Source organism: Hyaena hyaena, unplaced genomic scaffold, assembly GCF_003009895.1.
Source record: "Hyaena hyaena isolate Hyena2069 unplaced genomic scaffold, ASM300989v1 scaffold_12, whole genome shotgun sequence".
NCBI lineage: Eukaryota > Metazoa > Chordata > Mammalia > Carnivora > Hyaenidae > Hyaena > Hyaena hyaena.
Window position 1 is genome coordinate 6,020,177 of NW_024080644.1, and position 15,212 is coordinate 6,035,388.

At 42.9% G+C, this 15,212-nt stretch overlaps 1 pseudogene; it reads right to left on the minus strand.

The window, feature by feature from the left end:
* Positions 1–679: 679 nt before the first annotated feature.
* Positions 680–14,685, minus strand: LOC120248074 (annotated as a pseudogene).
* Between the last annotated feature and the right edge of the window lie 527 nt (positions 14,686–15,212).

Here is a 15,212-nt window from a genome sequence, read left to right on the forward strand (position 1 = left end):
AGGTTCCCCTCAGGAATTTGACAAACAAAATACCTAACTTAAATAAGCAAACCCGGGGTGCCTGGGTGGCTCAGGTGGTTAAATGCCTGACTCTTAATTCCAGCTCAGAGCATTATCTCATGGTTTGTGAGTTCGAGTCCCACATCGGGCTCTGCACTGACCTCACAGAGCCTGCTTCAGATTCTCGATCTCTCTCTCTCTGCCTCTCCCTGACTTGCTCTCTCTCAAAAATAAATAAACATTAAAAAAAGTAAAATAAGTAAACTATAAAACTTATGTTATACGAGGGATCATACGGCCATAACCTGACTCTCAGACAATGGAATCAAGCCAATCAGGAATGGACAACCCAGCACCTAGAGTGATCCAGCCAATAAGGGTAGGACCTGAGAAGGAACGGCAGGGGAAAGGCTAGGGGCCCGCCAAAACCCTGTAACAAGAGTCCCTTGCGTATAGCCGCGGACATTCTCTTTCAAACGCCCCCACTCTGTAAAGAGGGCTTTCATACTATTCTTACTTTGGATCCTACACTCTAAAAAACTTCGGCTGCTGCTCATTTTATTCTGTGTCCACCTCTTTATTCTTTGAAGTGGTGAGACCATGGACCCGGAGTACTGAGGTAGAAAATCCTGCAACGGTATCTCGCAAAGATGAACATTCGTATACCATGTAGCCCAGCCTAGTCATATACCCCAGAGAAACGTTTGCACACATTCTCTTCCTCCAGCATCACCACCACCATCACAAGAGATGTATGAGAATGTTCATAGAAGCTCTTAGTCATAAAAACCTGAAAGCAACTACCAGCAGGAGAATGGATAAACAGAACATACTGAACAGAAGTTGTATGCAATAAGAATGAATGTAAGCAGTGCAATTTTGAGTAAAAAAAACGAATCCCATGAGTGTCATGTTGTGAGATAAAATTCCGGCATAATAACTGATTTTTCCTGTCATGTCTGACAATTCTTTCTATTCGAACCACACAATCCTCCCCCATTAAAACAAGACCAGGAGATTGAGGTTAGTCCCAGTTTCAGGCCCCAGAGGAATAGCAACCTACAGTGGAATGCGGCAGCAAAGGTTAAGATTGTTTCAGGACATGGGAGGAAAACTTTTCTGTTACCCATCTAGGTGCCATGGCTGGTCTAATAATGAAAGTGACATGAGACAAATTAACAGAAGAAAAGACCAATTTAATTTCGTACAAATGGGAGCCCTGTGAAAACATGAGATCCACAGGCAAGTCGGACAGTTGAGGCATTTCTGTCATTCTGAGCTAAGGAATGGAATAGGGGCTTCAAAGAAGAGAATTATTCCTAGGACAGTAAGAGGAACAGATGTTTGGTAAATTAGAGGTTTGTCCTGTGTTGGGGAAGAAGACCTTGTGCCCTACGGTCCGGTCCTTCTAGCTGGACCTAGAATCATATTGACAAGAGACAGATTAATGGGAGAAAATAAAATGTAATAGGCATGTATATAGGGAATCGAGACAGACATGGAAATTTCAAAGACAGTGAGACAACAGGAAGCTCATATGAGCTAAAGAGACTGTAGGGTCTGAGGATACAAGGTGATTAAGACTATCAGAAAGAAGGTATAAGGAGATGTTTTAAATAACAAAGTTTGCCCTGTTAAGGCAGATGGATCGGGTTCTTAAGTGCAAAGGAGTCTCTCTCTTTTTTTTTTTTTTTTTTTATTTATTTCTAGGAGAGAGAGAGAGACAGCATGAGCAGGGGAGGGTCAGAGAGAGAGGGAGACACAGACTCTGAAATAGGCTCCAGGCTCTGAGCCGGCAGCCAGCACAGAGCCCGACGCGGGGCTCGAACCCACGAACAGTGAGATCATGATCTAAGCGAAAGTCGGACGCTTAACCGACTAAGCCACCCAGGCGCCCCAAAGGAGTCTCTTTTAATAGCTCTCTTCCTGGTGTAGGATGTTTCCTTTCAGATGTAAATTTAGGTAGCTGAAGGGGAGGCAGAGAGCTTTTCCTTCATCTTCTGGGTTTTGATTACCTTTAACTCAAAATAATCTTTTTGCCAAAGTAGCCCACCTTGGGCCAGCCTGCCCTTGGCCCTACACCTGTCATACAGATAGGTCCTATAGATAAAAGTTCTCTCTTGCAATAGCTCTCTGAGCCAGGCCGCCTATCTAAAATTTTTTAAGTCATAAAGGGAAAGGTAAGTTTTTCTTAAGTCTGCTGGGTCTTGATTGCCTTCAGCTCAACATAATCTACACACTTAAGTGACGTATTATGGGGATGACATATTCTGCTCCCTTTCAAGTACCATCAATTTGGTGTTGGGTATTAAGAGCAAATCTCTAAAATAATCAAGAAAGATGGGGCTCCTGGGTGGTTCAGTCAGCTGAGTGCCTGACTACAGCTCAGGTCATGATCTCACAGTTCATGGGTTCAAGCCCCGTGTCGGGCCCTATACTGACAACTTGGAGCCAGGTGCCTGCTTCAGATTCTGTCTACCTCTCTCTCTGCGCCTCCCCTGCTTGTGCTCTGTCTGTCTCTCTCTCAAGAATAAATAAACATTAAAAAATAATAATAATAATAATAAAATAATCAAGAAAGACATTCTAGGGTGAAACACCTGTTCAGAAAAAGGAGAAAGTTATCCAAAACATCATCACCCACAACCAAAGTTTATACTTAACAGTGGCTGGCTAAAATCCATCCCTTTTGAAGTGAGGAACAGAAAACCATGTCCACTATCACGCTACATTTTAATATTATATTTGCACTTCCAGAAAATGCAGAGACAAGAAGTATAAGTGATGAAATTTTGGGGGTGATGGTGGGGTCCGTGGGGTTTCGAGCCGACATCCAAGAAAGAATTCTTGAAGACATCTTTGGTGCAAAAAGGTGATTTTATTAAAGCATGCGGTCAGGATCTGTGGGCAGGAAGAGCTGCACTATAAGTGTGTGGGGGGGTGACCGTTTTTTATGGAGTCAGGGAGAGCAAGTTCCTAAAGGCATTTTCATATGCTAATGTCACACAGATTGGAGGCCTAGCTATTGTCAAGCTAAGGTTGTTCTTCCCTCTAGCAGACCCTTAACAGGAAGACAGTAGGGAGTCCCTGGGCTTTAGGCTGTTGATGGGATTGCCTTTTTCTGGTAAACTGGTGGAGACACTCATCAGTTTCATCTTTTTTTTTTTTTCTTTCTTCAGTCCTTTCCTGTTTTGGGGTAGCCAGAGGGACTAAGGGATAGCACACACATCCCACCTCTGTGTGTGTGTGTGTGTGTGTGTGTGTGTGTGTGTGTGTGTGTGTGTGTGGTTTAAAGAATGGTTTAAAAGACTTGGAAGAGCTATTTTCAAAGAGAAGAAATGGCAGCACAGAAGATCGGGACCGAGACAGACTACCACACCCAGAATCTTTCTCTTGAAATAGTATCTGCAAGTTTCTCTAGCTTTGTCCTATCTCCCAATAAGGCGGTGCATAAGGGCTGAGAGATGGTGACAGTCTGTAAAGGGCTTCGTGCCTGAGAGAAACAGGACACAGAGCAGGTAGACGGACCTAAAGACTCTGGACATGATAGCAGAATTGGGAGTCAGGTGCCAGTACAGATAGCTGTCAGTGAGCAAAGGTGAATCAAGTGCCTTCCAGAGGACATCTGCATAAAGATGAGCTGAAAATACAGTTTCCGAAGTTTTTAAAAATACCATTATTCTACATGAGCCCTTGAACATATGTGCCACCCTAAGAGAAAGAGGGATATGCAAAAATCCTTAACCATCTGAGTTTAAATTTGATTTGGCTAAGACAATTCTGTAATGGTGATGGCTGAATTCAATTTTTTGCCTTCATGCTGAATTGGGACTCAAAATGAAGACCGAACATTTACAAAGTTAACAGAACCAGTATTTGCTTATGTGCGTTTTGTGGTGAATCCAGCACTGCCTCAAAGAGCTGGTTGGGCATCGCCAGTAAATTAAACATCCTGAGAGGGAGATCGCTGGGGAATGGATTAGACCTGGGTAGAAGAACAATCGGGAGTTCAGTTTCTCGAGACGGTAAAATTGAAATGCAGACTAAACCTCAAAGTAGAGGAAGCTGGATATCAGCTGAGAGGTTTAGGGTACACATGCACATTTGGGGGGTTTTAGATAGGAGGATTTAAGGTTAGGGACCCGGGAATTAGATTAAATAAAGAGTAAACACAGACGGAAAAGAATGAATCTACAGACGTGAACTTTGAGGCATTCCAACATTTACAGATTAAGAGGACGTTATTCCAACAAAGGAGATAGAAACAGCAGCAAATAAAGCAGTGGAGGGCACCTGGGCGGTTCAGCCAGTTAAGTGCTAGATGTTGGCTCAGGTCATGATCTCACGGTTCACGAGTTTGAGCCCTACGTGTGCAGAGTCTGCTTCAGATCCACTGTCTCCTTCTCTTTCTGTCCTTCCCTTGCTAGCTCTCTCGCTCTCTCTCTCTCAAAAATAAACAAACGTTTAAGAAAACACACACAGTGGAATAAAAAAGAGGATTCTGTGGTGTCCTGGATGCCAAATAAAGTTTCAGGAAGGATGTGATCAACCATGTCAAATCCTAAGAGGGAAGATAGGGATTGAATAATGGCCATTCATTTGGCAACATGTGCATAATAGATAACCTTGTAAATGCAGGTTTTGTGAGTGTTGGAAATGAGAGCATTGTACAATAGTCCAACTCTGGTATAGTTAGTCTTCCTATTCTTACATGATTTTTCCAACAAAGTTTTGTTGACTTGGCATGAAGAAGCTCCTAGATAAGTAGGTTATTCATTCAAATACGTCTAGAAACACTGCATACTACATCTCACATTGGAAGTAAAAAAATAAATAAGACAGAAATAAAAAGAGACCTGTTTATTTCACCTAGAAATTCTTTAAAAAATATTTTTAAATAATTATTTCATTTATTTTTGAGAGAGAGAGAGAGAGACAGTGTGCAACTGAGCAAGGGGCAGAGAGAGAGGGAGAGAAAGGGAATCTCATATAGGCTCCACACTGTCAGCACCCCTCACCTAGAAATTCTTAAACTTTTGTCCTGTAACGTATCCACCTGTGTGTGTGTGTGTGTGTGTGTGTGTGTGTGTGTGTGTGTGTGTGTGTGTAAGGGCCTGCAATCTCTTACTCGAAGCCCTTTGGGTCAGATGTAATTTGAAAACCAAAATATTTCATATTTCAGAAAGATAATGAAGTGGATAGTACATACTTTATGTAATTCCACCAGCAGGAAATCAAACACGTGTACCCTTTTACGATTTTTTAATACAAAGTTTTACCCCAGGGGCGCCTGGGTGGCATAGTCAGTTAAGTGTCTGAATTTGGCTCGGGTTATGATCTCACAGGTCATGAGTTAGAGCCCTGCACCAGGCTCTCTGTTGACAGCACAGAGCCCTCTTTCGATCTTTGCGCTCTCTCTCTCTCTCTCTCTCTCTGCCCCTCCCCCAACTAAAGAATTGTTTGCTAAAATTTCTAAGAAAAAAATTTCAGTTTCAGAACTTCTAGGGTTTCAGAGTTGTGGGCCTATGTTAGAATTCGGTGGATGGGCGCCTGCGTGGCTCAGTCAGTTTGGTGTTCAACTTTGGTTCAGGTCATGATCTCACGGTTATTGAGTTCGAGGCCCGCTGCTTTGGATCCTCTGTACCCCCTCTCTCTCTGCACCTCCCCCACTTGTGTGCTCACTCTCTAAAATAAATAAACATTTAAAAAAGAAAGTTTCTGGGGCGCCTTGGTGGCTGAATCAGTTAAGCATCCGACTTTGGTTCAGGTCATGATTTCATAGTCTGTGAGTTCGAGCCCTGTGTTGGGGTCTGTGTTGCCAGCTCAGAGCCAGGAGCCTGCATTGGATTCTGTATCTTCCTCTCTCTGCCTCTCTCCCACTCATGCTCTATCTCTCTCTTTTTCTTAAAAATAAAATAAACATTAAAAAAATTAAAAATAAAGAAAATTTCAGTTTATAAACAAAGAATTCAGTGGAAGGGTTTCCTAGAATAAAGTTTGTGCAGCATTGACATACGATCTTGAGTTGAGGGTCAAGAACTAGTAGTAACCTTTGGGGTAAAAGATGTACATGGCCACTCACTAAGTACAGTTCAATTGCGGCAGATGATATTTCACTCAAGCAATTACATGGATTCATATCATGAGAAAATAATATAGGACTATGCTTTATAATTTCCAAATGTTCTATGACTGTAAAGATGATGACATGAAAATGATATCAAACAGTGCTTTTGTGTGTTTTAAAAATGAAAGCAAAATTAAAATAAAGACATTACTAAACAATTTGGAAAAGGAAAATGAGGAGAGCAGATGGAGAGAAACAGGGTTTCCCTGAAATCTTCAGTAAAATAATGATCTAATAAACTAATATTAGTTTAATAATAAATAAACAACAGTCAAATACCTATTTCTTCGAATTGTGCCTTTAGTGTTATGGGAGATAGCTTCCCCATCCTTCTCCACTCCTCCAAAAACCCCCAAAAGCTGCCGTGGCTCCTTTGGAGATCATAGCCAATGGAATATTCATCTTATAAAGGGAGCAAACTAGAGCCGTACAGAGCCTACCGTTAGAGAAAACCTGGCGGTAGGAAAGCCAGTGCCAATCTGCTTATCTAAGTCATCAGGCTTTCAGGCTATTCATTCCATTCAAGTACGTGGGTCATAAAGAAGAGCTAAAATATTGTATTCTTGTACTTGCAAACTGTTTTTCTAGCTTTCATAAGCAATTTTCCACCCAACAGTGATGAGTTGTCCTCACTCTTCAGTGAGATTCAACAGATGCAGGCAGGAGGTCTAATTTACTAACCAAAGCTTAGTGGAGGCAAATTCCACAGGAATCTGTGATGAATTTGGAAATAGCAGTTAAAATAACTTAGTCCCACTTAGTTTACAGGTGGTCCTTGGGGATGGATGGCAGAGAGAAGGATGGGATTGGAAGGGGAGAAATGAGGGCCTCTAGTTCCAAAATGAACTACTTTTCTATACGGACAAAATAAAAGAAAATGGGGGCCTACACATAAGGAGACATGAGCCAGAGAGGTTGTATGACTGAGGAACAAAAAAATGGAATGACAGAATGCCATCCCTTCCTTTTCCCCTTGAGTTCATCATATTGCCTGTTGTGGTCACACAACCTTCAGATACTTTCAACATGCAATCATTCTGCTTGATTTGGTGCCTCCTTGTGACCACAGTCTACACAGTTTGTGGAAAGTTCCATAGGAGTAGTGAGAGGTTCAGGAAAACTGCAAGAGGTTTCAGGATGAGTCAGCAGGAAGGTGGGATTATGAGTGGTTACAGAAAGCCTATGTATGACTGAGCCTCCACTTGACGACAGTGCACTCATTTAGAAGAAATGAGCTGACATCAACACTTTCCTCAAAGGAGAGGGGTGTGGAGATACCATGCTAAAAAGTAAGCAATGCCAAACACCTGAGAGAAATGTTTTCACCAACACTATGCTGTTCGGTGGGGGGGGGGAGGAATTACACATTTTAATGTGATGAATGGAATTTAATGTGGAGGTGGGTATTGACTGATGAGTGAAAGCCTCTGAAAGGACATCTGTATGGTTCCCTTTGTCACCGGTCTGTATCGTTCTCTCCTATCTCTCAGGGTGCAGCACATTTCAGTCATCCTTCCAAGATGTGGCGGCTTCAGGAAAACAATCTATTGCACCCTGTGAATTACATTTTGTCTTTCTGGAAGAATATCGGAAAAGGAATATATCTGAGAACCATTCTACAAGACATGCGCACTACATAAATTAAGTTTGATAAAGTAATGAGCAGCTTGGGGGAAGAATAACACATTTGTCAGCCTCCTTGATTCCCCAGAATGCCAATGGCATCTAGAATTCATGCTGAGCAGGACGATGAGCGGAAGGTGGGGAAAAGAAAGAGACGGCTACTCTACTTAAACCCTCATGAGAAAGAAGAGACCTTTGCCTGGCAAGACTTCCTTCTGATTGATCCTTAATGCTATTCCAGGAAACCACCTTCAAGGCTATACTTTCCTGGGTTATACGAGAAATCCCCTCTCATTCATTTGTGGGCTGCTTGAGAGTCAAGAAGTGTAAACAGAGAGGCTAGATCAAAACCCTGTCAGACAACAACTACCGACAGCTTGTTTCCCCAGCTAGTTTTTGAAGAGTTGAGTGGTGGTGTAGGAAGAGCATGGCCCATGGAGCAGAAAGTGTGATGTGAGGATTTGTGCACTAGACCTGGTTAACTTGGACTAATTACCAGCCCTTGCTGAGACTCAGCTTTCTTGTCTATGGAGTGAGAGTATTTCCCATACAGGTCCCACAGAATTATTGTGAGATACCCATGAGAAAGTGTGAGAGGGCCACGTGTACAGGGTAAAGCAACACACAGAAAATCATTAGGATTTATTTTTAAGTTTGCTATAGGGGTGCCTGGGTGGCTTGGTCGGTTAAGCATCTGAATCTTGATTTACCACTCAGGTCATAATCAAGGATCCAGTCCTGTGTTGGGGCTCTGAGCTGACAGTATGGAGCCTGCTAGGGATTCTCTCTCTCCCCTTCTCTCTCTCCCACATGCGTGGGCACACACACGCTCTCTGTCTCTCTCTCTCTCAAAATAAGTAAACATTAAAAAACTCCAGGGTTTGTAAAAAATATAAAAAATAAGAAATAATTTGCTACAAAGCAGAAAAAAGATTAGACCAGGATATAGACAAAATGCCCCCAGAAAAAAAAATAAAAGAATTTAGAAAATAATAGTGTTTCTTTTATCATTTTTATATCATAGTCTCTCCTCTCCTTAATGAAGAATTGATGAATTATTTTCTGTACTATATTCATTCTCTTTACTGATCTTTAATTCACATTCTTTTAGGTGTTTCCTCTACCCTTGGGGAAATGGTATCCTAACTTCTGTAACTCGCTGTCTAAACATCTGAGTGACTTTCTTTGATCCTTGATTTTCTAATACTATAAGTACAACATAACTGATACATAGGATCTTGAGAAAGTCTATTAGTCATGATGGCAAGTGCTTATTTCTCTAGGCCCAGCTCACCAGTGCTGATATTGCTTCTACTTCCATCATAGAACTCAGTTACATTTGTCATATATTTATGTGTTCATATTTATGCATCCTTGGCCAAGCTGTGAACTTGTGGAGGCTCAATAGTCTTATTCCCTTTTTTTCTTCCACCTGGAATTTTTTTATTTCTTTGAAAAAATAGGAGATCTTTTAAGGGACTCTATTTCCCTTTTTGCCATGGCTACTAGGAAGCTCACAGGCAAAATGAAAGCCCAACTTTGCTAACTCTAAAGGCTGAAACAGTATGTTTTTGTGTGTGTATGCTTTCCAGGACCTACTGTTCTTCTACCTTCATCTTTTACAGACTTCTTTATTTTCATTTTGTTTTATGGTTATATATTCTTGTCACTCTGTTACAGATTCTTTCATCCTGCTTGCGAGATGGTTCTTTGGGTTCTTATTATTTTTTTTTTTTTTTAACTATCTCACCTAGAATGGTCTCCTAAATCTATGACAAAGTCACTATGAATCAGTCAGGCCCAAATGCACTGTTGGGGAATCCATCTCATCTTTTCTCTCCAGTTTATCCTTTGTGGGTTGAGACAAAGGTTTCACTGTTTGTTTCTTTTTTTGTTGTTGTTGTTGTTTGTTTTTTGTTATTTTTTTATTTTATAGAGAGAGCAACCAAGCAAGGGAGAGGGACAGAGGGAGAGAGAGAATCTTAAGTAGGCTCCACACTCAGCATGGAGCCCAACACAGGGCTTAATCCTGCAATCTTGGGATCATGACCTGAGCTGAAATCAAGAGTCAGTCTTTCTACCAAATGAGCCACCCAGGGACCCCAGAGGCTTCCACTTTTTCTGAAAAGTCCTTCTCAGGCTGGGGACTTCCGTTTTCTTTGAGCCCAGATCTGCTTTCTCACTGGTTGGTCAGGGGCTTTTTAGCTCTTCCCCTGGGTTTGCCAGTTTGAGCTTTTTTTTGACAGCAGATGGCTCTTTGCCTATCTGACTACCCTCTTTGTCTTCTGCATGTTCTGGCTCATTCTTAGACTTCTGCTCATTGTCACTGATTCACTCACTACGGCTACTATCTGACTTCTCAGAATCTTCTGAGTCGCTGTGCTCTATAGCAATGTAAACATCTTCTGAGATTTCATTTATGCCTAGTTGTGGGAGATGTGCCACCTGCTGCTGGACCAACTTGCTCAGCTTCTCCAGGTCCGTCTCGGCATTGCTTCAAACCAAGTGAAGATTCAGGATGCTTCCTGTGGTGGACTTTTTGTGTGTTTTCGTCATGATTGGCATTGACGCTTTAGGAGAGAAAGTTTTGGGACTGCTGGGCCAACTCTGTGGCTTGTGCCATGTTTGCCCAGGCTGGTGAAGTTGTGCTCTTGTCCAGGAAGTTCATGGACTCCTCACTGGCGATGAAGTGGCTCGACGTGGCTTTCTTCTCAGCATCTTGTTCCACGTCAGAGCTTCTGTGTACAAAAGAGTTTGCACTCATTGGGAAGTGTGGCATATCTGACAAGAAGATCCTGCGGCCTGTGTCCCTGCTGAGCATGGGTTTGCTCATCAGGATCTTGGAGGACACCGTCATGTCAAAGTTGAGCTTGAACCTCTCCTGCTTTCTACCTTGGTGTTGCTGCTGCCAATGTTGCTGGGGCAGAGCAGCATTTGGTTGGGCATGTAGGGTTTATGTAAGGAAGAGTGATTAAAATCCCTAGACTTCCTGCATGCCCAACAGCCAACCAGATGGTTAAGTGTGAGACGTTTGATTCTGGCTCAAGCCATGGTCTCCCTGTTCATGAGATCAAGCCCCATCGGGCTCTGCACTGATAGCACAGAGCCTGTTTGGGATTCTAGCTCTCTCTCTGCCTCCCCCGACTCCCCAACTTGTGCATGTTCTCTCTACTGTTCTCTCTAAATACATTTTATTTTTAAAAAAATATTTTATTTTTAAATTTTTTAAATGTTTTATTTATTTCTGAGAGAGAGAGAGAGAGAGAGACAGCGTGAGCAGGGGAGGGTCAGAGAGAGAGGGAGATACAGAATCTGAAACAGGCTCCAGGCTCTTAGCTGGCTGTCAGCACAGAGCCTGACATGGGGCTTGAACCCAGAACTGTGAGATCTTGACCTGAGCCGAAATTGGACACTTAACCGACTGAGCCACCCAGGCGCCCAAAAAGATTTTATGTTTAAGTAATCTCTACACCCAACTAGGGGCTCAAATTTATAACCCCAAGATCAAGAGTTGCATGCTATATTGACTGAGCCAGCCAGGTGCCCCTGAAGATGCATTTTGTCTTTTTCACAGAAAAAGGAATTTATTTAGACACGAGGTGGCAATTATTTATGGGAACCCAAGCCCTGTCATGCTGTCCAAAGAAATGAGCATCAACCTACCATCTCTATCCCTCAGAGCTTTTGCAGGCCAGAATGGGAACCCCTTCAGCTTCAGCCAGAGCAAAAGATGGGGATTACTACAAGTCTCCTAAAACCAGTTATCTCATCTTTTGCAAGCAGCTGGATATCTACTGAACACACTTTGGTTTCATTCATGTCATACTCACAGATTTTGATGAATACTTTTGCTATCTGTATCAGTTTGTGATTTCCTCCATTATAAATGGTGCAGTTGTGCAGAATCCACTTTGCATTGGCCAGGAAAGCTGCTGTGCGGCCATACATTTTATATCCAGCATTCTTTGTGAATATACAAAGGACCATAGGATGGAAGATGCTTTTCACGTAATCAGGATGCTCTTCCAATGGAACAGCCTTCTGGAATGCATCCATCCTTGGCTGTTTCATTTTCTGAATGGCAAACTTGAGCAGGTAGGGTGAATGTTGGATGGTGAGCATTGTCATGACTTTACTCTGAGTCTTGATGCATTCTGCTTCTGTACACTTTTCACATTCAGGAATTCAGCACAAAGCCTGTCCCCGTCTTGTTCTGACATCAGTCTCAGACACTTAGCATGATAGGCCTGGGGACAGAGCTCACAGCAAAGGACTTGGCCTTCCTGCTGACAAACCCAGCAGTAGAAATCATTCTGTCCATCCTGTGGTACAACATCAACAGGGTCTGCAGTGAGTGACTGCTTCATATACTAAAATGGACCATCTCTTAGTTCTGACTGGCCCTTCTTGTTATTGTTCAGTAAGCCAGGTTTCTTTTTTTTTTTTATGTTTATTTGTTTATTTTGGTGGAAAGAAAGAAGCAGAGAGAAAGGGAGAGAGAACCCCAAACAGGCTCCGCGTTGTAATTGTGGAGCCTGACATAGGGCTCTATCCAATGAACTGTGAGATCATAACCTGAGCCAAAATCAAGAGTCAGATGCTTAACTGACTGAGCCACCCAGGTGACTCTTTCTTTTTTAAAGTTTATTTATTTTAAGAGAGAGAGGGGGAGAGAGGGAGAGAGAATCCGAAGCAGGCTCCACACTGTCAGCACAGAGCCTGATGTGGGGCTCCAACTCACAAACCATAAGATCATGACCTGAACCTCAGTCAGAGGCTCAACCAACTGGGCTACCAGGTGCCCCTCCTCTTTTTCTTTTTACTGGGACCTGCTGATGTGTCCTGTGGCTGGTGGACATTGAAAGAATGTGGAGGGCTAGGGGACTTTCATTTCTGGTCTCTTCTCTCTGTGGAGCCAGGCTCTTTGGAGCAATAGAGATATCCATGCCCTCTACCACCTCCTGTTCTGCTTTTACTTCCTTTTCAGCTGGGGCAAAAGAGGCAGAGTTATCAGTAGCTACGCTATTTATGCTGGATTCTTTTTTTTTTTTTTTTTTTTTTTTTTTTTTTTTTTTTTTTTTTTTTTTCAATTTTTTTTTTTAAGGTTTTTATTTCTAGGAGAGAGAGAGAGAGAGACAGCGTGAGCAGGGGAGGGTCAGAGAGAGAGGGAGTCACAGACCGAAACAGGCTCCAGGCTCTGAGCTGGCAGTCAGCACAGAGCCCACGCGGGGCCCGAACCCACGAACCACGAGATCATGACCTAAGCGAAAGTCGGACGCTTAACCGACTAAGCCACCCAGGCGCCCCTATGCTGGATTCTTAAAATGGTGTCTGGCCACACTGCCTCATTCCTGTATTAAAGAATTATATTTTTGTTCACCACCAACAGAGCCCTGAACATTTACAATGAGTGTGACAAAACCCGTTTTCATAGGCCAAGCTAACAGCCTTGTGGTAGATAAGCTAATTTCCTGTTACAGCTCTAAGAATTGGCCTCAGAACTTCTCTGGTGCTGAGTCGGGAGTTTCAAGGTGAATGCTTTTTAGCTCAGGGGGAGAAAGGAGGGCATGGTGTCCAAGGCTGTGCCGGGGCAAGGACCAGTGGTTGCTTCCCCACCGGATGGTAGGTAGATAATCCTGAGCAAGAGAAGAGCTTGGCAGTAAGGCCAGCTACAGTGCTGACATGGCTCCTGGCTGCTCGTTTATCTGCCGTGTCTTATTCTTTTTATATCTCCCCTTATACTAACTTAGCCTTCTGAACAAAGAATGCACCTAGAAATTTCCTGGAGAAATGGCCTTGAGGCTAGATAGACCAAGAAGGTATAAGACCTTGGAGATCTGCCGGGAGCCGCACCGGCCTCTCTGGGTGGCAGTCACAGCAAGGAAATGGCAGTGTTTGCTCAGCGCCTGCCATGAGAAATGAAAACTGGTATCTCCTTCTGCTACTACTGGCTCATGTTGGAAATGAGCCTGCTGGTATTGACCAGGCCTCACAATATTCCATATCAGACCCATATTCTGAACACAGATACCTCATAAGGAAAAGCATATTCCTGCCTTTACAAAAGAGACTTTAGATGACAGCTCTATGGGCGACTGTCAAAACGCTCTTCCTCTGGGCCTTGCAGATCCAAGACTTAGATAATGAAGGGGGTTAAGAACACAAGAGTTACAATTGAGCCTGCCCCGGAGACAAAGAGCCTATTTTGGGGTTAAGGGCAGAACATAGTTACTACATATATCTTTGCTAATTGGTGAAGCATAGCAGTCCCTTCCTCAAGGCCTACATTCCACAAACACCCTCTCTCACACTGGCAGCTGGGATGAGGATAGATAAGAGTAGCTAAAACATAAACTCAGGTGCAAAGACGGACAATTTAGGGCCCCCATGGTAGTTTCCACAAAGAAACCAATTCAGAAACATTCATCCTCTTGAGAGCCAGACAGAATGACTCCTAGCCTATCTATATACAATTTAACCTATATGTTATCCTGTTTTTCACTAAGAACATCCTGTTATTCTGCAATTGATATCACAAAAAGCCTCCCATTGTAAGAAATTCTTTTCTCTGTTGCTGATCTTTTAAATAAAGACACCAAAGCCGACAGGACAGAGATGCCTGCCTGGTGATCAGAAAGAATCTCGGGGCTCTCTCACTCTCTCTCTCACCGGCACCGTCCATCCTTCAGGGACCCCTGGACCTGTCAGAGAGGCCTCTAACAGAGATCATCTCGGCAGAAGAAGTGAAGGAGCCCAGAGTTCCAGAGGGAAGGCTGCAGAGAGCCATCATGATGTCAGACAGGGTGCTGGACCTTCTCAGTACATCCTGTCACAAGGAGGGACGGGATGAGAGTATGTCTCGTTACTGGCAATGTTAACCTTGGTCCCTTCATTAAGGTGGTGTCTGTCAGGTCTCTTTTCTGTGAAGTTACCATTTCCCCCTTGTTATTAATACGTATCTTGTGCAGAGATACTTTGAGGTTAGGCAAATGACCTGTTTATTGTCATACTTCATCCTATTAATTTTACCATCCAATAATAATTTTCTCAGGTTTACCCAGAAATGGATATGTTTCTATTTCCGTCATTCCTGAGCCAATTATTAATTAGAATTTTACTCTTAGGAAGAGCTGTCCTCTCTTCACATTTCAGGTTATGGTTTGGTTTCAAAGAAGGTGAAACATCAGAAGTCATCAAACACGTTAGAGAGGACAATTTGTGAAAATACTGTATCAAATGCTTTCTCATAATTCGCTCTGATTTCCACACACATGTCAGTGTGTGTGGCAGGCTGTGGTATATATGTGTACCTTGGACATATAGCCCATACGCTCTTGAAGTCATGACTGACAAAGAGTAAATTAATGCCACAGGTTTGGCAGATCCAAGGGGAAGTACAAGCCAGCAATGCAGACCTTCTGTTGGGTAACATCATATAACATAATGGGAGACACAAGCCTAG